Genomic DNA, 15,112 nt, shown 5'->3' with positions numbered 1-15,112 from the left:
AGAAGGAGAAGGAGAAGGAGAAGGAGAAGGAGAAGGAGAAGGAGAAGGAGAAGGAGAAGGAGAAGGAGAAGGAGAAGGAGAAGGAGAAGGAGAAGAAAAGCCAGCAAGCCTATTGAACATGCTTGAAGTTACAGACTATGGTAGACTTGGTGTGTAAGCCCTGTGTCTCTGGATTTCATAGGTTTCTGGTCCACCCTTCAGCAAGGGCTGAAAAGCCTGCCCTCCTTGTTATGGGACATCTACCTCCAATTGCATGATCTACTGGGGAGGGGACAGGCTGCAGCATTTTTCCCTATCACTTGCAGCTCCACAGGACTGGACCTTCTCTCTTTGAGCCACATTTTAACCCATCTTGCATTTTCCCAACTCCCTAGCTTCAAAACCTTCATGGAAATGTCCAAGTTTCAGAATTTCCACCAGTGACCATCAACTCTGTGTATGTAGTTGAATATGCACAGAACAGCGTTCATCATTTTAGTCTTGCTACCTGTGCAGGTCCACACAACACTGAAAGTGCTAAAGCTTGTTGTGGTGAAACCCTTGCCTCCCCTACCCCCGGTCCACTTCTACATCATTGACTACTCCAGCAATTAACAGTAAGTCCCTTGGGCTCACGTCTCCTCCCTATCCCCTGATAACCACTAGTATACTTCCTATCTCTATCTTATGTGTGTCATATGAGTAGAGTCACACAGCATTTATTCCTTCATGCCTGCTTATTTCACTTAGCATATATCTTTTGGTTTCATCCGTGTTATAGCACCTATGAGAATTCATTATTCTTAAAAGCTGGCCCAGATCCCACTGTGGACCACATTTGATTTACCCATGTATCTACTCATTGTGTGGTGTGTCTTATGGTTGTATGCACACTTGCAGTGGTGTTACTGATGCTGCTGTGAGCAGCTGTTGTACATCTGTGAGTTCAAGTCCTTGTTTTGAGTTTGTTTTTGTGAGTGGAACTGCTGCTTCATACAGGGATTCCATTTAAAAATTGAGAAGCCACTGCCTTCTTCACTGTTCTAGTGTTGTGAAGAGAAACCACGACCAAGGCAACTCTTATGAAAGAAAGCATTTCACTGGGTGCTTGCTTACAGTTTCAGAGGGTTTGTTTGTGATCACTATCGTGGGAAGCAAGCAGGCATGTCAGTGGAGCAGTACCAGAGAGCTTCACATTCTAACCCAGAGGCAGCAGGCAGAAAGAAAGACACTGGGCCTGGGCACGGGCTTTTGAGACTTCAAAGCCCACCCTGGTGATACACCTCCTCCAAAGCCACACCCCCTACTTCTCAAACACTTCCACAAAGTAAAGACCAAACATTTAACATAAGAGCCTGTGGGGACCATTCTCACTCAAACCACCATAACCACCAAACTGTTGTTTTGTTTTGTTTTGGTTTTGTTTGTTTTCTTTTGGGTTGGGTTGGGTTGGGTTTGGTTTGGTTTGGTTTGGTTTGGTTTGGTAGCAGCTGCAGCATTTTGCATTCCCATCAGCGGTAACCAAAGGTTTCAAAGTTTCCATATCCTAGCCAATATTTTGTGGCTTTTTATTTGTTTCTTTGATTTTTGTAATGGCCATGTCGATGTGAAATGTGGTCTCCTGTAATTTTGACTTGCATTTCCTAACGTTGAGCTTTTTTTTTTCATCTGTGTTATCATCTGCTTGTATATTGCCTTTAAAATTTTGTCTACTCATCTTTTCTGTCCACCGTAAAACTGGATTTTTGGTGTTATTGAATTGCAAGAGCTCTTTATATATGCTAGCTATTAACTCATAGCAGACACCTGATTTCCAAGCATTTTTTCTCTTACCATGAGTTTGTCTTCACTCTCTTGATAGTATCATCTTATGTAAACTATTAAAAATTTAACGAAGCACAAGTCACCTCACCTATCTCTTATTTTCCTTTGGTACCTATGCTTTTTGCTATCAATACCAGATCTGAGAAGTGGCTTCTCCATCCTCCATCTTGCCCTCGTAGAGTTTTGGCCATGTTTACTGAGTTTAGGTCTTTGGTTCATTTTGAGTTCATTTCTGTCTGTCATGTAAGGTGAGCACCTAACCTCATTCTTTTGCGTGTGGATGTCCAGTGTTTTCAGTACTAAGTTTTTAAAAGAATGGGCAGACTGTTATTGCCTTGGATCGTCTTGGCAATTCTGTGACAGTCATTTAGTCATATGTATAAAGTTTATTACTGGACTCTCTGATTTATCCACTGACCTGGAATGTGAGGGTAGAAGGTGGGTGGATGACGGGAGCCTGGTAGGACCACACTGTTCTGACTATAGTGCCTTGGCAGTGAGCTTCCCAACTGCCTACTTGTGATTTGAGGCTATTCTGACTCTCCCGGGTTTCTAAGAGTCCCTGAGTTTATGATGTGCTTTTCTATTTCTATAAATAGCACTGGAGTTTGATAAGGGTTTCTTTGAATCAAAGATCTTCAAGGGTTCTACCCTTTTCTAAGCTAAAACTGCTATGGTCTTTCAGGAAAACCTCCAGTTCAAGAGGCTGAAAAATTCAGCCATCCGGTTTCCCTTGCCTGGGAATCCCCTTGGCTCTTCTCTTGGATGTTTGTCCCTACATCAATTTGTCTTATAGTCACAAGCCAATGATTAAAGCCAATGAACAACGCGTGCTTCTCTCTTTAAGTTTAGATACTTGGGGTGCGGGGGGGGTGGAATTAAACAAGCCTCCATCTAGAGGAAAACATTTATTTCTTACAATCTAACTGTTCCAACTAAAATTGACTATCCATTCAATTACCAGGAATGACAAAGGCAGATATGTCTCTCCTTGGTTCTAGAACTCAATAGACAAGGTGACCGAGTTACTGCAACTGACTTAAGTGAATCTGATTTTTCTCTGGTCTTAGGATGGGCTGGCTTCTTCAGGTGTTCAGGGAAAGAGGGGTTAAATGGCTGTTAGCAGAAGAGTACGAGGCCGGATGATGGGTAGCCAACTAGTAGTAGTACCCGTGACTTTCTATCCAGTACTTCTGTAAGTAGGCCAGGGATTGTGCATAATAAAATATTTAGTGTCCTTGCTAAAATAAGTCCAAGTAGTGAGGGTAAAATATTGAGAGAGAATAATAGTATGCATTTGGAGTGATCTGACTCAGTGATAGCTGTAGAGTTTGTGGAAATGCTAAGTACTTTTTAAACAGATGGACCAAGCTCTGGGGCACTCAGTTCAAACTAAGCAATATGAGGTCCCTGCTTCCTCCTAGTGATGCTGTCAACCAAGAGCTTACACAGCACTTCAGCCAGTCATAGCTATGTTCCCACCTGTTTTCTCACCTGCTCATGCTGAAGAATGTATTACAGCTGGGCATGGGGGCACACACTATAATCCCAGCACTCAGGAGGTGGAGGCAGAAGGATTATAAATTGGAAAGTAACCAAGACTACAGAGTGAGTTTGAGGCCAACTTCAGCTGCATGAATAGACCACATCTCAAACACACACACACACACACCACCACCACCACCACCACTACCACCACCACCACCACCACACACACACACACACAAACCTCTCATGACTAAAAGAATAATTCTCTTCACTTTAATTTTTTTCATTTCCTTTTTAATGCACATTTGGGACATGCAGTCTATTCTAGTACATTCTAGATTTAATGAGTCCTTAATCCATCCCTGATAGAAACAGAGGAAACAGTCATATCTGCTTGTTCCAAAAGGATCAGTCAGCCATTGTGCAGGCTCTTCCTAGAGGAATCAGTGGAGACTGAATAATCCCCTGAGAGCATCAAGCAAGATATTTTCCTACCTTCCTGAAGTAATTGATGCTTCAGAAATTTGAAGGAAATCCAAGATAATTTCTTTGAAGCATGGCAATATTTATTCCAACAGTCTGTGTGGCAGCCAAGTTCAGAGAGAAAACCAAGGTTTTGGATGGGATGTTTTTTCTGTCCTGTGGACCAGGTACCCAAGTCAGACAGTGCTACGCGCTATCATGAGTATGTTCCTGTGGGGAGGGGTGTTGACACCCTGCATAGAAAAGAAACAAAGAAAAATCTTATAATGCATCAAAAATTAAAGTAAATAGAATTATTCTTTTGGTCATGGGGGGGGGTGTTTGAGATATGATCTATTCATGTAGCTCAAGTTGGCCTCAAACTCACTCTGTAGTCTTGGTTGATTTCCAACTTATAATCCTCCTGCCTCTGCCTCCTGAATGCTGGGATTATAGTGTGAGCCCCCATGCCCAGCTATAGTATATAAAAACCGTAGTTTAGACCATTCAGATGTTACAGTGAGGTGGAGACAAGATGGGGGTGGGTGTTGGTGAGGGGGCGGATGTTGATGAGGGGGCGGGTGTAAGCAATCTAGAAGACATTGATGACCAGGGCAGTGTAAAGATGATTCCCTGAGGAGGGAAAGAAGGGACCCAAGAATGCTATTAAGTACCTTAAAATTTTAACTTTATCAATCTAAAATACCATTATTGGATTGACAAATAGCCAACTCGGTGTTTTTATCATTAACAACAACAACAATAAATCAAATTTAAATACATCAGAATCATTGCAGTAGCCCAAAACTTGGTTATGAAGACAAAGCCAATAGTCACCTTCAAGCTAAAGATCAATGTGTTTCAAACACGACCTCATTTTACTGTTACCACCACCACCACCACCACCATCATCATCATCATCATTTTGTGGGTTTTGTCATGTTTTGCCTGCATGTATGTCTGTGCATCACATGCATGCCTTCCTGGTGCCCTCAGAATTCAGAAGGCATTGGGCCACCTTGAACTGGCGTTACAGACAGTTATGAGCCACCATGTGTGTGCTGGGAACTGAAGCTGGGTCCTCTGGAAGAGCATCAGTGTCCCTAACTGGCTGAGCCATCCCTCCAGCACTGAAAGCTACTTCACTCTCAAGTTGCTGGGATGTCGAAATGAAAACCTCAGGATACTTGTTTGTTTCCTGTGAACTACAGCAAATTCCCTTGGGGTGCTACTGTACCCGCTGAAAATGTTTACCCCAAAGAAGGCCAAAAGCTTCAGTTCAGAAATTCAAACAAAAAGCGGGGATTTGTAATGTGCTCATGCAAACTAAGCTACCGAGGCTTCGGACCTTCGCCGTTTCACGTGGCCTGTGCGTGCTGTAAGCAAGTTAATATTTGTCTCCATAGCAGTCATCCTGACATTTGGATGAGTGCACCCTCCTGAAGATTGGAGGTCTGTTTCTCTAATAATTCCAGTGAGCAAATCACCGCGAAGCGATTCCAGGCAGCTCGTGCTTCCTCACATCCGCCAGCTTCCTGTGGGTGCCTGATTTATTACTGCTGTCAAGAAAACACCTCAGTTTCCAGGAAAGATGAAGGATGGCTGAGCCACCCACTGCCCGGCTGGCCAAGGTCCCAGCCACACGGCATCTGTGAAAATACAGGTGATAAAGTCCTGGCTTCCAATTCCCAGTACCAATTTTAGCTTTCGGTTTTCCCGATGTTTGTGGTGGCCGTTGTTCCTTCTAGCCTCACATTTTAAAGGTGTTATTCCAAGAATATTGAAAAAAAAAACTAATGAGCTAAGCAATTTCTCGGAAAAAAAAAACTATTTTAAAATATTATTCTAGAAAAATAATAATTCTCTAAGTACACACAATCTGGACTTAGGAAAACAAACCACATCTTAAATAGCTAAAAGCCTCTAGAAATAAGCATCTTTTATCCGGGTGGGTGAAGGCATATATACCAGGGGGAAGAAATCCACATTCAAAAGTTCTGGCCAGGCTTGTGCTGTAGCGGGCTGTGCATTCGTCAACTACTTTTGAACCAGTGGTAAGGTGCTTGCCAGAATTGCAGTGCAGGGGTGGGCTGTGGGTAGAGGACTGGGTTGAAGAAAAAAGAAGAAGAAAAGTTTACAAAAATTTTAATCTGATTAATTGTAGCTAAATAAATCTTCAGGAGTTTATTCAGAAAACATATTTTCTAGTTATTATAGCCATCAAATGTCCAGAAACTCGGAGTTTTGTTTATTTTTATTACTTACTTAATTAATTACTTTGTTTTTTTGTTTTGTTTTGTTTTGTTTTGTTTTTTTGAGACAGTTTCTTTGTGTAGCCCTGGTTGCTTATAGACTTTCTCTATAGACCAGGCTGGCCTTGAACTCAGAAATCTGCCTGCCTCTGGCTTCCCAGTGCTGGGATTAAAGGTATATATACCACCATGCCCAAGTTTGAACTTGACAGAAAAATTTCAAATTCGCATGTATGCTCAAGAATATCAAGGCATCATCTTAGTTTTGGGGGAGGGGGATTTGAAAGATTTGAGAGCATTAGGGTCCTTACCTATGCTTCTAAAATGTCCATGGGCTTGGATCTGTTACACAGAACCCCACCCTTCTCAGTCTGGTTGAGTTCCCCAAGAAGCAGACACCGGGGCAAGGGTATGGGCCCAAGTAGCTTGATTGAAACTCAATCCCAAGAAATACTGGCAGACGTGTAAGCCCAGACAAACCTCCCAGGAAAGAGGAAGCCCATACAAAGCATGTGCCTGAGCCGACTAACTCTGTTGGCAATGAGAGCGCAATATCACAGGGATTCCATAGAGGTAGACACAAGACCACCAGGGACCAAAGAAGGTGGGTAGTGTTTTCCAAGTCTCGCCCATCACTGATGGAGGACTGCTCTTGGAGCACTGCTCCCTCAGCACGTCATAAGCTTCTCCACCAGAGGATAACCCTTGTTGCCAGAGAAGCCCTCAGTCAAGGAAGAAGAGCTGCAGAAGGCAGCAACCAGGATGTTCCAGAAACATTTGTGCAGGAGACAAAAGTGGGCACCCGAGACCCACAGCCACACTCAAGGATTAATGGTTGGTTAAATTAGATTGTTATAAAGTGAGCCTGGCATTGCCCTACAGTCTTATTCTTACATGATACACACACACACATACAGAGAGAGAGACAGAGACAGAGACAGAGACAGAGACAGAGACAGAGAGACAGAGAGAGAGAGAGAGAGAGAGAGAGAGAGAGAGAGAGAAGACAGAGACAGAGAGAAAGAGAGACAGAGACAGAGACAGACAGACAGACTTCTTCCTTTTCTACCTTGAGTAGAAAATTGAATAATTCTACCTTGAGGTTCTTCCTAGGAGCCAAAAGATGCCAGTACCATCCTTTTAGATAACTTTTTTGCTTTTACAGTGTCCTGCCTTGAGTATTTTGTTACAGCAACATAAAGTAAGATAGCACTCATATTCACTCCAGGATAAAATAAGGAGCCAACAAATAAGGGCCCTGCAAAGTAGATAAAGATAAAGATGACATTATCAAGTAGAAGCAAAAAGCAGGCAGAGGCACAAGGTCACTATCTCGGTAGACTGAATTAAGAGACTTTGCCCAGTCATCAAGTCATCAACACCAGGGGTCAAAACAGAATTGAAGGTAAAATATGAGCATCCCCCGGGTAGAGGAGTTCTGCACAGGCTAGGATCTTCCTTTTGCTTAGCACGTTGGCCTCCTTATGGTAAGGACTGTCTTAGGCTTCCTACTTTGAGGCCATTGATGAGTTGGAATATGTCCAGGAAATTAACCACTGGCCTTTGAAGAAAGGATGTGGACCCGGGACTCTAGATTGGTCTCGAGTTTCTATGTTGTCATGACACTACTGCCAAGATTGTTCCTAGATAATTAAATGGTTTGGTCGTTTCCAAATAATGTAATGTCTTTCCTTTAGTTTGTACAAAGTCCCCCCCCCCCCAGAGGAGCCAGTGGTGAGAAGAGCAAACCCAGAGCTGACAGAGCCCATGCTTCTCTGGATGTATGCTGCACATCCCCGAAGGCACAAGGGCCTTCCTACTGCACCTCTAATGGAGCAATGGTGATTGGCAGAATCAGGAGTTGAAAGAGTTTTCTTTTGGTGATACCAAGAGATGTTCCCCGAGGTACTACCGTAAAACCCTCTCTCGATGCCCAAACTGACTTTGGCCTAACTTGGGGTCTGAACCAAGGAAAATGACCTCACATTCTAGTATGTTGGTGTCCCAGATGCCCCAGAGCCAGGTCTCCATTATCTAAGGGCCACACAGCTTTTCTAACCACACCAGTGCCCTCCCTTCTTAAAACACACCAAAGCAAAGATTGAGAGCCATGGAAGGCCATCTCTAGGAGTGAGGCGCACACACTCCAGTGAACCATTGTGAAAGTATGCCTTGCTTTCTCTTCCTTTAACCACAGAGTTCAGGTTCACATCCTATGCCAGAGCCATTCTCCCGGACTACTGAGGCCTTAGAATTGTGGGCCGCATATGCTTGTTTTTAAATGATTACCTTCATTCATTAATGCATGTTTATTTATTTATTCATGTCTATTTATTTATTCATATATCTGCATACATGCATCACGGATGCAATGGTGCATGTATGCAGGTCAGAGGACAGCTTGTGGCAGTTGGTTTTCTCTTTCCACCACGTGTCTCCCAAGACTCGAAATCAGGTTAGAAAGGATGGTGGCAAGTTCTTTTACCTGCGAGTGCTCTCTCACCTAGCCTAAATCTCTATTATGTTTTTTAATAAATTCCTCAGTCTTAGATCTTCTGTTATAGCAGCATCATGAGGACTGAGATTCGTACCGACAGACAAGCTTTGAACTTCACTTCATATATGAAATGTCATGATCACCGTCTCTTCCTCTTACCTGATTTGTCAAAAACTCAAATGATACAGCCAGCATACATAAAAAGGAGCACTGTGTGGCTGCAGATTCATTTTTATATCTGTATCAAGAGCACGTGCGTCCCTTGGCTTTGTAGTCTGAGTTCAGGAAGGACATGGTAACTTGATAGAGTAGGCCATTTGTCTTCCAGATGTGAAGACACCAAGGCCAGCCCAGTGTCCATGCAAATGAACCTGACTCTTCTTTATTTGGCTTGTAAAATGTGCACCCACGGGGAAGGGCTCGCTTTATTGTATGGCAAGAAACCAAAAAGGGGGAGAGTCGTCTAAATCCCACCAGAGAGCCGAGAGAGTCCCTCTCCCTGCGTAGCTTTGCTCACTGCCGACCGGGCAGGTGTGAGATCTCCTGGGGCCCGGGAGAACACCCAGAGACCCCAGGAGAGGAGGTGTAGAAACAAGAGGGATCGTGAACTCCAACATAGTCCGTTTGGGAAATAAAGTGAGTCAAACCAAGAGAGCTATTCCCTCACAAATCAAAGGAAAGCTCACAGGGAGTAGAGCAGCCTGGATGCTGGCCAAGGAAAAGGAAAGGAGGAGAGAGTCCCTACAAGCACAAATCCTCAGAAGTGAGCAGATTTATGGTCTCCAGTGGGAAGGTAGGGTGGCAGTGCTGTCCCTGTCCCTGTGAGATCATCCCTCTCCTTCCTCTCAGCGTGTTTTATAGTTGGTGTCATCTCAGCATACACATGGCTCAAAACACCAAATAAAACAACCCATATTGGAATTCAAATATTGAGTCAAACAACCTGAGGTCCCCTCCCTGCTGCAGAATCTCTGGTCACGTGCTGAACTTCATTTGTTGACCTCAAGTAGTTTGATTCTATAACGGAGAGGCCAACCGCCTGGTCTAAACAGTGAGAGCTGGTAAGTCTCTTGAGTTTCATCTCATAATTAGACCAACAGCAAGCCCCAAGACTTGGCTGCCTCACCCAATGGCAAGAGAATCCAAGAGCACCAGGAGCCCTCCCAGCCTTAAGCTTCATTCCTCATTCCAGGCTGTCACCCACTTTGACCAAGGAAGAAAGCGAAGGATATGGAAAATTGATGGAATTAGGAGTCCAACTCCAAGGTATTGTAGCTCTAGGTGGTGCTGACCGCCAGGAGCTCTCTGTCACTGGAGAGCCAAAATCTAGAAACATAGTCCTTTAGGTGGTGTCTCCTGACCTGAGAACATCATCCAAGCACACTGAAGTACACAGATAGCAGCTAGAAGCTGAGGACATCTTGGTTCTGGCTTAACGGGGGAGAGGGCTCTGCCTAGACAAGTTCTGGGTTCTGGGAAGGAATTTCTAGTAACATACTTGCCACATCCCCTGCATAGAACTCCCCCTTCCTAAATACCTCCTTCTTAACTATCTGTAATTAATTAACAATGCTGACAGCTGATGTCCCACAAGCCATTCCCACATCCGGGATACAATGCCCATTTTTTGCAGGGATACAATGGGCAACTATGAGTGTGTGACATTCCAATTGGGTCAGACTCTGGGGCTTTTGGACAGTGTTCTAACCATGGAAAGCAGAAGTGGATAGGGAACAGACAGAAGTGACAAATGTCTGCTACATCAGCTAATGGCCAAGGGCCATCTACTCTCACTCCCACTGCTCTCTGGGAAGATATTTCTGACCTCAAAATGGAAATTAACAACGGAAACAGAAGACTCCCCCCATTCACATCGAGTAGCAGGGAATTGCATGTTTGCTTGCTTTTTTGATCACCTGCAGTGTTCATGACCGTGTGTGTGTGTGTGTGTGTGTGTGTGTGTGTGTGTGTGTGATAGTCTTGTAGACTTTGTCTTAACAGCATGTTTTGGAGTGGTTCATTTAATCTAAACGAAGTAGTCTTTTTTTTTTTTTTTAATCAGATTCTGTTTTCTGTTGCTCCTCACTGAGAGCTTGCTCTCTCCTGGATGAGGCTAAGGACGTGATCCTGACCCATCTCCAAACTCGTTTCTTCTGGGGCAGCACTCATACTGTTGGTTAGGAGGCACCCTTGTGTTTTGGGTGTGTTCCTCCAGGGATTGTGTGCTCAAAGCTTTGTCCCCAGTGTAAGTGGTGTGGTGGATCCTCTAAGAGGTAAACCCAGAAGAAGGTTGGTAGGTCCTTGGGGGGCACCAATGCATGGATGAAGGCAGTTTTCTAAGGATTCCAGCTAGTTTTTTCAGGCTCAGGTGTTCATAAAAAGGTCAAGACTGGCCTGTCCCTGATCTCTGACTTCCTGTGTCACCATATGGTTTTTTTCTGACCGTGCTCCCACTGTGTGGTTGCCCTCCATATTCTGACACATTGGGGGAGGGTAGTTCACCAAAGTCAGTCAGCACCACACGGTTTGAACTTTCAGCTTCTAAAATCTGGGGTAAACAAACCTCTTTTCTCTGCATAGTATTCATCCTCAGGGATTTTGGTAGAGTGAGAGAAAGCAAGACAGTAGCCATACTCAGTACACAGCGCAGCACCTACAGACCTGGTGGTGGCAGAGCTTGCTTTGATTCAGGCAAGAGGTATGCACTATGGCGCAGTTTAAGGGTTCTGCCCTGACTGTCCTTCTCTGTGCCCCTCCTTAGAATGTACATATCCAGCAGGGTGCACCCACTCAGACCTTGACCTCCAGACTTGCTTCTTGACTACACCCCGAGGAGCCAGAGGCCCTGAATTCCTTGCCCACTGACTCAAAGGGCATTTTAAGAACATTATGTTAAACTTTCCTGTGTCCATTTCCCTGGGAGCAGACTGTTCACACCCCTAGACCTAAAGGAAGGTCAAGGGATGCTCTCTGCAGATGTGGCTGGTATTTATGTAGCAGGCTGGTGTGCTGTGGTATGGTTTGCAGAGCGACGTGCTCTAGTCTGGGTTAGGGAAGAAAGTCACCCATTAGAAAGTAAGAAGCTGAAAATTCTTGGGTTTGACTTTTTCAGCTGATTAGTAGAGTGTATTTGTCAAGAGAAAGGAACATATTTCATTTGACTGAGTATCTGATCTATAATTATTTATAGCCTTTGAATGGGGCACAGAGGGGACAGTCAGGGCAGAACCCTATGTTTCAACATAGGATACCATGTTTCCACTGTACTCAGGACACAAGCTCTGCAGTTGTTGGAAGAGGAAGCTCAGCCTTCAGTGCCAGAGGCAGGAGGGTAGCCAGTCCTCGCCAAGTCATTCCACTCCCACCAGCATGCTGTACCTACCTGGTATTTCTGCTGTCTCCCCTGCCTCTCCCATAGCAGCTGCCTTTGCCAACACTCTTTTATTTTTGCTTAAGTCACAGTTGACTTCTTTGTCTGCAACTAAGCATTTTTCCAAACGGGATAAAAAAGGGGAAAACGTCAATGGCCTGTGGATTACCAAAATGGCACATGGACTCCTCTGATACACACCCTTCCTTCCCACCAATTCTCTCTACTTAGGCTCTTGTAAAAGATTGTATTCAACTCATGGTAAGCCAGCCTTCATAATGCTTGTGTGATCCAGGGATAGGAAGCTGCTCTCTCTCTCTCTTTCCTCACGCCATGATAGGGACCCCTGTGGATTGTAACCTGCACAGCTGCAGCTCTGGGAAGGCAGTCGTATTTGGCACTTCCCTGTAAACCTTCACTGCCTAATCATAGGTCTAGGCATTCCATCTCTGGGGAGGCCCACAAGTCAGAAGTTGGGAGGATTTAGACTGAGAATGTAAAACAATTTATAAGAATACATCATGCGCTGGTAAGGGCCCTTCCACCTTAAGTCCAGCTAAGATCTTAGGCCTTGCTTCACCTTCTACAAAACACCAAGTGTACTCCAGATCTCTGCCTAAGACTTAAGATGGTCGGGAGCTATCAGTTACCTCTCCCCAACACACACACACACACACACACACACACACACACACACACACACACGCACGCACAAATACAGCGGCACTTACTTTATATAGTGGGCAGGTAGAGACCGCAATAAAAGTCACTCACTCATTCATTATTATTAATGGTTGGGTGCTGGGTAGGTTTCCACTTTCTGATGACTATACTTCCCACCTCTCTCCCCACCCCTTTAATAACACATCTTGATTACAGTTCCCCCCCTCTAATCCCCCTGCTTCCTCTCCACCTCCCCTCCCATCCCCATCTACCCCCTTTCTGTCACTCATTAGAAAACAAAGAAGTTTCTAAGGGATTATAATAAAAATAGAGTAAGATGAAATAAAAATTAACATGTAAGAATAGGGACAACACAAACAGAAGTAAAAGAGCCCAAGAAAAGGCAAAGACTCAGGTAAGGACTCGGAGACTCACTCCTTCACACACTCAGAAATCCCTTAGTATATACACACTGACGCTCGAAGCCATGATATGTACACAGAAGCCCTGTAGGGTAAGAAGAGAGAAAAATAAATTAAATAATTTTTAAAAATAAAATAAAAAAATAAGATTAAAAAAAAGCCACAAAAGGACAGTATGAGACAAGGACCCTCCAGAAATGTCACCGAGTTCGTTTACTGCTGGTCATCTCCTGCTGGACATGTGGCCTACCCTCAGGAATAGTTTATTTCTCCAGTGCGACCCCCTTGGAGAAAACTACATTTTCTTTTGCAGGTGGTTATAAATTGTAGCATTCTCCTTTCAGCTCTAGGACCCGATCTGGTGCAGACCGGAGCAGGCCTGCGCATGCTGCCTCATTCTGTGAGTTCATAGTGCATCGATCCCGTTGATTTAGAGAAGGCCCTGCTCCCTTGGTGCCCTCCATCCCCTTTAGTTCTTAGTCTCCTCCCATCTCCTCTTCCACAGGGTTTCCTGAGCCCTGAGAGAAGGGATTTGAGGGAGGCATCCCATCTGGGGCTCAGGGATCCGAGGTCTCTCACTCTCTGCATATTGTCTGGCTGTGGTCTCTATTTGTTCCCCATCTGCTGCAGGAGGAAACTTCTCTGATGATGGCTGAGCACGGCACTGATCTTTGAGTGTAGCAGGATGTCAATGGGTGTCATCTTATTGCTATGTTCTTTTAGTAGAACAGTAGCATTTGGTTTTACATTAAGTCCCTGGGCTACCTATTTTCAAGTTCTTGGTCACCCAAACAGTGTTGGGTATGTGTATTTCCTATTTTCAAAAATATTTTTTTACTTATGTAGGTAGAATTTAACAAGGGTATGTATACCTGTACACACACACACACACATACACACACACAAAGAGAAAGGGGGAGGGGGAGTAGAGGTGAGGGAGAGAGAGAGAGAACATGGAAACTAGAAAAGAAGTTAAGTCCTAACAGTGAGTATAGCATCCATCCTCAAACGATGGATTAGAGCCAGTGCATCTCTACCCCTGATGTGGCATCATCAAAATCTCTTGAGTTTCAGTTAATTGAGAACATCAGAATGGTACTCAAATTCATCCCAGTGTCACCACTGTGATTATGAGTTAATATTCCCTTCAAAAAGATCAGTAACAAAACGCTGGTTTGCTCTTGTGTAAACTGTTGGCCTGAAAGTCGTTCTGTCCTGTGGGACTTTTTTGAGCTCCTTGGACGTGCTGTGAGCGTGCACTAGTTGATCTTTCCACAGAAGAGCCCTCGTGCCAGGGCTCACACTCGAGTTGGCAGTGGACTTGAAAGTTGAACCTCATTTTTCCTTCCATTCAAACTTCAGGGATGTCCTCACAGCCTTCTCACTTTGTCTCCTGTTGTTTGAAAGAGGGTGATTGCTTGACCAAAATTAATAATAATTAATAATTTGCAGTGGAAATTTATTATTATAGGAACTTTTCAGCTTCAATTTGCCTCAATGCATACAGGGAGGCAAAGTCAGGGTCCCATGTAAACTAATGCTTTGTTCAAAAGAAATCTTGATATCAGACTTTATATTGTGGACCCTATAGGCATTCCCCATTTGGCATCCACTGCGAGGAGAAGGAGAAGAGAGAGAAGAGATGGCTTCAGTGGGCAAAGCACTGACTGCAAAATCGTGAACACCTGAGTTTAGATCCTAGCACCCACTTAAAGCCAGGCATGGGAGCAAATATCTGTACCCCAGCACTGGTGAGGGGACACAGGCCGGTTCTGGGGACTCACTCGGCAGCCATCCTACCCAGTCAGTGAGCTCCAGGTTCAATTCTCAATCTTTTGAGAACCTGCCTCAAAAAAAAATTAAAAAATAAGATTGGGGTGACAGAAGTAGACATTGCCATAGACTTCTGGCTTCCACGTGTGCACGTACACATGCATAGGCAAGTGAACACACACACACACACAGAGAGAGAGAGAGAGAGAGAGAGAGAGAGAGAGAGAGAGAAGTAAAAAGGGGTTTTCTGAAAAGGATGAGCCCCACGGTGGCAAACGTAAGACAAAGCAATTTGTGTCTCTTTAAACAGTCAGAGCTCCACGTCAGAGCCATGGGGATCCTGGTTAAGAGAGAGAGTATTTGGCAACAGAGACATCTGGAT

The sequence above is a fragment of the Mus caroli genome, chromosome 5, assembly GCF_900094665.2.
Source record: "Mus caroli chromosome 5, CAROLI_EIJ_v1.1, whole genome shotgun sequence".
NCBI classification, from domain to species: Eukaryota; Metazoa; Chordata; class Mammalia; order Rodentia; family Muridae; genus Mus; species Mus caroli.
The sequence above is the reverse complement of the archived record's forward strand: the minus strand, read 5'-3'. Positions refer to the sequence as shown.